Genomic DNA, 8,891 nt, shown 5'->3' on the forward strand with positions numbered 1-8,891 from the left:
TCTACAGGTCCCAAAATAGTGCCTGATTTGTGGCAGGTGATCAACGTTATTTGTTTAATAAATAAATGTCTGCCAATTAATTTGGCGATTTGCTAGAGAAAATATCTTCAAACATAGGATTCATGAGAAAAAATACAAATGAAGACTCTGTTATTGAGAAAGGAGTTTTATATCATCTAGATACTGAACTATCCCATGTGTTATCACTAGCTATGTGACTAAATATGAATCAAAGGTAAAATTAAATGGCATTCCTCAATAGTTCTACAGGATGACACCCTAGGCACTGCCAAACAAATGACTTAGTATCTGGTGATAGATTCTAAATGTTCATTCGGGTATCACTAGACAATGAGCAACTGTAGCTTTTATATGAGACATGATTTTAGGAATCATTTTTGATGTATTGATGTTTTGTAAGTTGAGGCAGATGCTCCTATACTGAAACTTCTGCATTAACCAAGGCCTGGGTTTGATCGCTGTCCCACCTCATTATTGCTATGTACATAGAGTTGCACCTCTCCTGCCTCCACACATGGTCACTGAATCATTGAAGAGTATTCTAGGTATGAAAGTATATATTTCCTTTTCCTCCAGGAATCCCAAATTACTTAAGAACATAATTCCCTGTATTTTAAAATACCCATTTTTAAAGGCATTCATAATGCTTTTGAGGCAGCAACATCTCTTAATGTCTTTGAAAGTGAGAGGTCACATACTAGTGTCCTCCCATAGATCTTGAGGAACAGTCTAATGACTTGGCAGTAAGTCAGTCATGGAACTGAACTGAGAACATAGCTTGCCTGTCACAATTCTGCACCACCTCTTTCAGCACAACTATCAAAACCTCAGAGTATTTCAAGTACTGAAAGCATGGCACATATAATTTTTTTACTCATTTTAACTAGTGTATGAATTGAAAATGTATGCATTTGAAATATTACTTCGGATAATTTGTGTAGGCAAACAAAATGTAACCAAAATATTTCTTCTGACACCTAATACGATTATAAAAGATTTAATTGCTTAAATACATTTTGATACTTATCCTATATTTACATGAAGACCTGGAACAGCTCTGTCAGGAATGTAATCGTACCTCTACTATATAATGCTATAAATTAAAAATATATATTTATATACATTACCAGAAGGCAAATGACATGCATAGAATACCCTTCAAAAGTCTACAGAATAATGTATTAGTCTATGTCTTAAATACGTGAAAACATATTACACCATTTTTAATTGTATGTGCAATTTTTAAAGATATGTAAAAATCATAAAAACAGGTAAGTGCTTTATGGACATATGCTCAAAACATCTTAAGCATCTTCGTAACAGTGTGACAATGCTTTCAGGATCAGGCATAAACTCTTCTTATAAACAAGTCCATTCATTCGACATGTAATATTAACTCTAGTAAAACATGATTAAACATCATTAGATCCTCTTAACAGCATAAGCCCTGAATAATCCTTGTCATTTCTTTCAAATTGTTAAAGTATTTGAAAGATTAAATATTGTAATGAATTATTTTCAAGTTTTGAATCTTGTTTTTAGTATTAAGACTTTAAATATTATTGAGTAGGAAAACTAATTAAATGAAAATCACTCCTTATCTGAGAAGAACAGTTACCAAATTGATAAAAAAGAGTTTTACTGTGAAGGATAATTGTTCTATGTCAACTAAGATGTTTTAACTTGATTAAACATTAGAGTACAGATCTTTTTAAATAAATATGTATACTGAATGGAAATACGTCTGCAAACATTAATATATTTGTAAATTGTTTTGAAATCAGTTATTAAAGGCACTGATAACATCCTTGTAGGTAAATTTGGTTTCCGCAAAAAGAGTTCCAGTTCCAGACCAACTGGGATAGACTTCTCTCATCCCATTTCTGCCACTAAGTTCAAGTAAAACTCTGGACATAACACAACAGATATCATAAGAAAGGAATGAAAGGTGAGAGGAAGAAGGCATATCTTGGTATTTGAGGAATGACACAGCAGTGGGTTCTCTGGGTCATCTTTTTGCTTTTCCTATATTCCAGACTGGGGGCTAGAGAAGCTGGCAACCCAGAAATGTCAATAGACACAGACAAAAAAAAAAACAAAAAAAAAACAACGGCCCAAGAAAAGACTGTTCTCTCTAGCCAAAGAATCAGTAATCAGTAACTTTCTTCAGCCAACATCACACACACACACACACACACACACACACACACACACACACACACACACAAACATGCTCTCACCACTTCACCATCACCACCTCTCCCTTCTCTCCTTCCCCCTTCCCTTGCAATGTCATCAAAGACGAAGTGGAGAGCCTGGGCTTGCAACCCTGCCCAGCCTTAGAAGGTGGCATTACACTACCCCAGTTATGCTTGTATCAGTGGAGGCCAAAGGGTAGACCACCACCCTGCACAGGCAGGAGGAACTCCCTCCCATCCCAACCAGAGTGCTGAGAGAGAGAGAGCTAGGGAAAGGGATTCCTTAGTCCTATATGTGATGTCCTAGGCTGACCTCTGAGTAACCCATATGAAAACCTGACCAGATTTAGCATTACAAAATATTTGAGAGCTGGACAACTGTTCACAAAACCACCAGCATTTTCTGACTAGCCTCTGAGTACCACACAAAGCAGAGTAGAGTAGTACTGCAAAGATGGAAAACTAAATTACCATTGGAACCACAAATGTAGACCAGAACTTGTATGCTGAACCTAGAGAAGGTGACTGCCTGATAAAACAGATTTAAATATGACCCAGAGTCTAATACCATAATACCCAGAATGTCCAGGGTATATTAGAAAATCACTTGGCATATCAATAACCAGGAAAATCACAGCTGGAATATTGAACAGATAATTAACAGATAGCAACCCCAAGGCAAATCAGTTATCAGAATTATCTGACGAGAGTTTTCAATGCGGCCACCTAAAAATACTTCAGTGAGCAATTACAAACACTATTGAAACAAGGCAAAAAGATAGAAAATTTCAACAAAATAGTAGAAGGTTAAAAAAAAAAAAAGAACCAAATGGAAATTATAGATTGAGGTTGAAAAAAAAAAACACAAAAACCAAAATAAAAATTTCACTGGATATGCTCTCTAGCAGAATAGAGATGACAGAAGAAAGAATCGATACATTTGAAGACCAATCAATAAAAGTCACAAAATCTGCACAACAGAAAGAGAATAGATTGAAAATAAAAAATGAACAAAGCTTCAGGGACATGTGGACAATAAAGAAGATCTAAAACTTATGTTGTTAAAGTTCCAGAAGAAGAGAAAAATGTCAGCCTCAAAAAATATTTGAAGTAGTGAATAAAATTTCCCAAATTTGGCAGGAGGTACAAGCTTTCATATTTAAGAACATTGATAAATTTTAAAAACTAGAAAACCAGACCAAAAGACATTATAATCTGATTTCTGAAAACCAAAAATAAAGAAAAATAATCTTGAAAACAGTTAGTACAATATGACACATTACCTACAAATGAACAACAAATCAAATGATAATGGACTTCTCATCTGAAACCATGAAGGCCAGAAGAAATTGGCAAAACATTTTTCAAGTGCTGAAAGGAAAGAACATCAACCCAAAACAAATTTCTATATACTTCAGGAATGAAGGGAAAATAAAGACATTTTCAGATGAAGATAACTAAGGTAATTTATTGCCAACAGACCAGACTAACCATATAGCTCTTGGAAGTTCTTTGGTCAAAAAGGAAATGACAGAGGGAAACTTAGAACATCAGGGAAGGAAACAGGGCTATAGAATGTTCTTTGTTTAATAGAATGTAAAGATAGGGGTATATGTAAGAGAATATTCTCATTTTGAGTATTTAAAATTAAACTCTTTTGAAGACTTAGAACTGCTCTGTCGAATACACACACTGATCATATGGCTATCGAGCATTTGAATCTACTCTGAGTGGAGATGTGCTACGTATATAAAATATACCTTAAATTTCAAAGGTCTAGTACAAAAAGTATAAAATATTCTATTGATGTTTTTGTTAATTATATGTTGAAATGATAATATTTTGGATATATTGGATTAAATAAAATAGGTTATTAAAATTGAAATCAATTTCATCCTTTTTTTTAGTGTGGCTATTACAAAATTTAAAATTACATATGTGGCTTCCATTTGTGGTTTGTTTATATTTTTATTGGGCATTGTTAATCTAAAGGGCTTGACATTCACATTCTTTCATGAATAACTACTAGAAGATGCCCTTCAGTGACACAAATTTAAAACTAGTAGAATCCAGTAAACCACAATCTTTTGTTCAAACATATTGATATATTTAAATAACTCCTGGTACAAAATCTTAGGAGAGTGTAGTTTCAGGAGAATGTTATAAAGGACTCTTCAGTAGGCATGTAAATTAACTTTTTTTACTTAAATTCAATTAATTAACACATAGTGTATTATTAGTTTCAGAGGTAGAGTTCAGTGATTCATCAGTCTTATATAATACCCAGTGCTGGTTACAATCATATGCCTTCCTTAATATCCATCACCCAGTTACCCCATTATTCCACACCTCTCCCCTCCAGTAACCCTCAGTTTGTTTCCTATGATTAAGAGTCTCGTATGGTTTGTCTCCCTCTCTGATTTCATCTTGTTTTATTTTTCCCTCCCTTCCCCCATGATTCTCTGTTTCGTTTCTTAGATTCCACATACTAGTGAGATCATATGATAATCTCTTTCTCTGATTGACTTATTTCACTTAGCATAATACCCTCTACTTCCAACCACGTCATTGCAAATGGCAAGATTACATTTTTTTGATGACTAAGTAGTATTCCATTGTATATATATACACCACATCTTCTTTATCCATGCATCTGTTGATGGACATCTGGGCTCTTTCTATAGTTTGACTATTATGGACATTGCTGCTATAAACTTTGGGGTGTGGGTGTCCCTTCAGATCACTCATTTGTATCTTTGGGGTAAATACCTATTAGGGCAATTGCTGAGTCATAGGGTAGCTCTATTTTCAACTTTTTGAGGAACCGCCATATTCTTTTCCAGAGTGGCTGCATCAGCTTACATTCCCACTAATAGTGTAAGGGGTTTCCTCTTCCTCTACATCTTCACCAACATTTTTTTTCCTGACTTGTTAATTTTAGCCATTCTGACTCGTGTGAGGTGGTATCTCATTGAGGTTTTGATTTGGATTTCCCTGATGCTGAATGATGTTGAGCACTTTTTCATGTGTCTGTTGGCCATTCATATGTCTTCTTTGGAGAAATGTCTGTTCATGTCTTCTGGCCATTTCTTGACTGGATTATTTGTCCTTTGGGTGTTGAGTTTGATAAGTTCTTTATAGATTTTGGATACTAGCCCTTTATCTGATATGTCATTTGCAAGTATCTTCTCGCATTCTGTCAATTGTCTTTTGGTTTTGTTGATTGTTTCCTTTGCTGTGCAAAAGCTTTTTTTCTTGATGAAGTCCCAATAGTTCATTTTTGCCTTTGTTTCCCTTGCCTTTGGAGACCTATCTAGCAAGAAGATGCTGCGGCCAAGGTCAAGAGGTTACTGCCTGTGTTCTCCTCTAGGATTTTGTTGGATTCCTGTCTCAGATTTAGGTCTTTCATCCATTTTGAGTCTCTTTTTATGTGTGGTGTAAGGAAATGATCCAGTTTCATTCCTCTGCATGGGGCTGTCCAATTTTCCCAACACCATTTGTTGAAGAGACTTTTTCCATTGGACATTCTTTCCTGCTTTGTTGAAGATTAGTTGACCATAGAGTGGAGGGTCCATTTCTGGGCTTTCTATTCCATTCCATTGATCTATGTGTCTGTTTTTGTGCCAGTACCATACTGTTTTGATGATTTCAACTTGGTAATATAGCTTGAAGTCCAGAATTTGTGATGCCTCCAGCTTTAGTTTTTTTTTTCAACATTCCTTTGTCTATTTGGGGTCTTTTCTGATTCCATACAAATTTTTGGATGGTTTGTTCCAGCTCTGTGAAAAATACTGATGGTATTGTGATAGGGATTGCTTTGAATGCATAGATTGCTTTGTGTAGCACAGACATTTGAACAATTTTTGTTCCTCCAATCCATGAGCATGGAATGTTTTTCCATTTCTTTGTATCTTCCTCAATTTCTTTCATGAATGTTCTATAGTTTTCTGAGTACAGATCCTTTGCCTCTTTGGTTAGGTTTATCCCTAGGTATCTTATGGTTTGGGGTACAATTGTAAATGATATCGACTCCTTAATTTCTCTTTCTTCTGTCTCATTGTTACTGTGTAGAAATTCAACTGATTTCTATGCATTGATTTTATACCCTGCCACTATATCCTGCTGAATTCATGTATGAGTTCTAGCAGTTTTGGGGGGGAATCTTTGGGTTTTCCATATAAAGTGTCATGTCATTTGCAAAGAGTGAGAGTCTGACTTCTTTTTTGCCAATTCAGATGCCTTTTATTTCTTTTTGTTGCCTGATTGCTGGGGCTAGGACTTCTAGTACTATGTTGAACATAGTGAGAGTGGACATCCCTGCCAAGTTCCTGACCTTAGAGGAAAAGCTCTCAGTTTTTCCCCATTGAGAATGATATTTGCTGTGGGTATTTCATAGATGGCTTTTATGATATTGAGGTATGTTCCCTCTATCCCTACACTGTGAAGAGTTTTAATTAAGAAAGTATGTTGTACTTTGTCAAATGCTTTTTCTGCATCTATTGAGAAGATCATGTGGTTCTTGTCCTTTCTTTTATTAAGATAGTTTATCACATTGATTGATTTGTGGATGTTGAACCACCCTTGCAGCCCAGGAATAAATCCCACTTGGTTGTGGTGAAAAATCATTTTAATGTACTGTTTGATCCTATTGGCTAGTATCTTGGTGAGAATTTTTGCATCCATATTCATCAGGGATATTGATCTGTAATTATTCCTTTTGATGGGATCTTTGTCTGGTTTTGGGATCAAGGTAATGCTGGCCTCATTGAAAGAGATTGGAAATTTTCCTTCCATTTCTATTTTTTTGAAACAGCTTCAGAAGAATGGCTATTAATTCTTCTTCAAATGTTTGGTAGAATTCCCCTGGGAAGCCATCCAGCCCTGGACTCTTGTTTATTGGGAGATTTTTGATTACTGCTTCAATTTCCTTGCTGGTGATGGGTCTGTTCAGGTTTTCTATTTCTTCCTGTTTCAGCTTTGGTAGTTTATATGTTTCTAGGAATGAATCCATTTCTTCCAGATTGCCCAATTTGTTGGCATATAGTTGTTCATAATATATTCTTATAATTATTTATATTTCATCAGTATTGGTTGTGATCTCTCCTCTTTCATTCATGATTTTATTTATTTTGGTCCTTTTCCTTTTCTTTTTGATAAATCAGGCCAGGGGTTTATTGATCTTATTAATTCATTCAAAGAACTAGCTCCTAGTTTCTTTGATCTTTTCTACTGTTCTTTTAATTTCTATTTTACTGATCTCTGCTCTAATCTTTATAATTTCTCTTCTCTTGCTGGGTTTAGGCTTTAAATTGCTGTTCTTCCTCCAGCTACTTTAGATGTAAAGTTAGGTTGTGTATTTGAGACCTTTCTTGTTTCTTGAGAAAGGCTTGAATTGCTATATACTTTCCTCTTAGGGCCGCCTTTGCTGCATCCCACAGGTTTTGAACAGTTGTGTTTTCATTTTCATTTGTTTCCATGATTTTTTTTAATTCTTTAATTTCCTGGTTGATTCATTCTTTAGTAGGATGCTTTCTAACCTCCATATATTTGAGTTCCTTCCAAATTTCCTCTTGTGATTGAGTTCAAATTCCAAAGCATTGTGGTCTGAAAATATGCAGGGAATGATCTCAGTCTTTTGGTACTGGTTGAGACCTGATTTGTGACCGGTATGTGAACTATTCTGGAGAATGTTCCATGTGCACTTGAGAAGAATATGCACCCTGTTGCTTTAGGATGGAATGCTCTGAATATATCTGTAAAGACTATCTGATCCAGTGTGTCATTCAAAGCCCTTGTTTCCTTATTGATATTCTGCTTAGACGATCTGTCCATTGCTGTGAGGGGGTGTTAAATTCCCCTACTATTATTGTATTGGATGTTTTCTTTAATTTTGTTAATAATTGGTTTATATAAATGGCTGCTCCCATGTTGGGGACATAAATACTTACAATTGCTAGATCTTCTTGTTGGATAGACCCTTTAACTATGATATAGTGTCCTTCCTCATCTCTTATTACAGTCTTTGGTTTAAATTCTAATTTGTCTGATGTAAGGATTGATTCCCCAACTTTCTTTTGATGTCCATTAACATGATAAATGGACACTTTCAATCTGGAGGTGTCTTTGGGTCTAAAATGAGTTTCTTGCAGAAAGCATATTGATGGGTCTTGCTCTTTTATCCAGTCTGATACTTTGTGTCTTTTGATTGGAGCATTTAACTCATTTATATTTAGAGTAACTATTGAAAGATTCGAATTTAGTGCCGTTGAAAAAATATGGAATGCTTCACAAATTTGCGTGTCTCATCCTTGCACAGGGACCATGCTAATAATCTTTTCTGTATTGTTCCAATTTTAGTATATGTGCTGCTGAAGTGAGCACAAGGCATGTAAATTATCTTAAGTTAGGTGTCTTATACAAGAGAAAGAGTTGCTGACTAAATACAGGCCTTGTTTTAAAAACCTTTTGGTCAAGATTTTACATTGGGATAACCTCTAAAAACACAATTGCAGTCTATAGCTTAAAACAGCCAAGGAGAAAAGGAGGGGAAATACAGAGAGCTTTCTCAAACCAAAAGAAGTAAAAGATAAATAGACAAATAGAAAATAAAGGAAAAGGATTATAAACGGAAATTATAGAATGACATGTTGAAAGTGAATATAAATATAAAAG

General features: G+C 35.0%; 1 non-coding gene across 1 annotated transcript; it reads right to left on the reverse strand.

The window, feature by feature from the left end:
* Positions 1-8,488: 8,488 nt before the first annotated feature.
* On the reverse strand, positions 8,489-8,600 carry LOC114220150 (U6 spliceosomal RNA). Its single transcript, XR_003611524.1, has one exon. It is a non-coding gene; the product is annotated as a U6 spliceosomal RNA (small nuclear RNA).
* Positions 8,601-8,891: the final 291 nt, after the last annotated feature.

Source organism: Eumetopias jubatus, unplaced genomic scaffold (genome assembly GCF_037043125.1).
Source record: "Eumetopias jubatus isolate StellerSeaLion01/CBP00866 unplaced genomic scaffold, mEumJub1_p1.0 scaffold_2, whole genome shotgun sequence".
Lineage (NCBI taxonomy): Eukaryota > Metazoa > Chordata > Mammalia > Carnivora > Otariidae > Eumetopias > Eumetopias jubatus.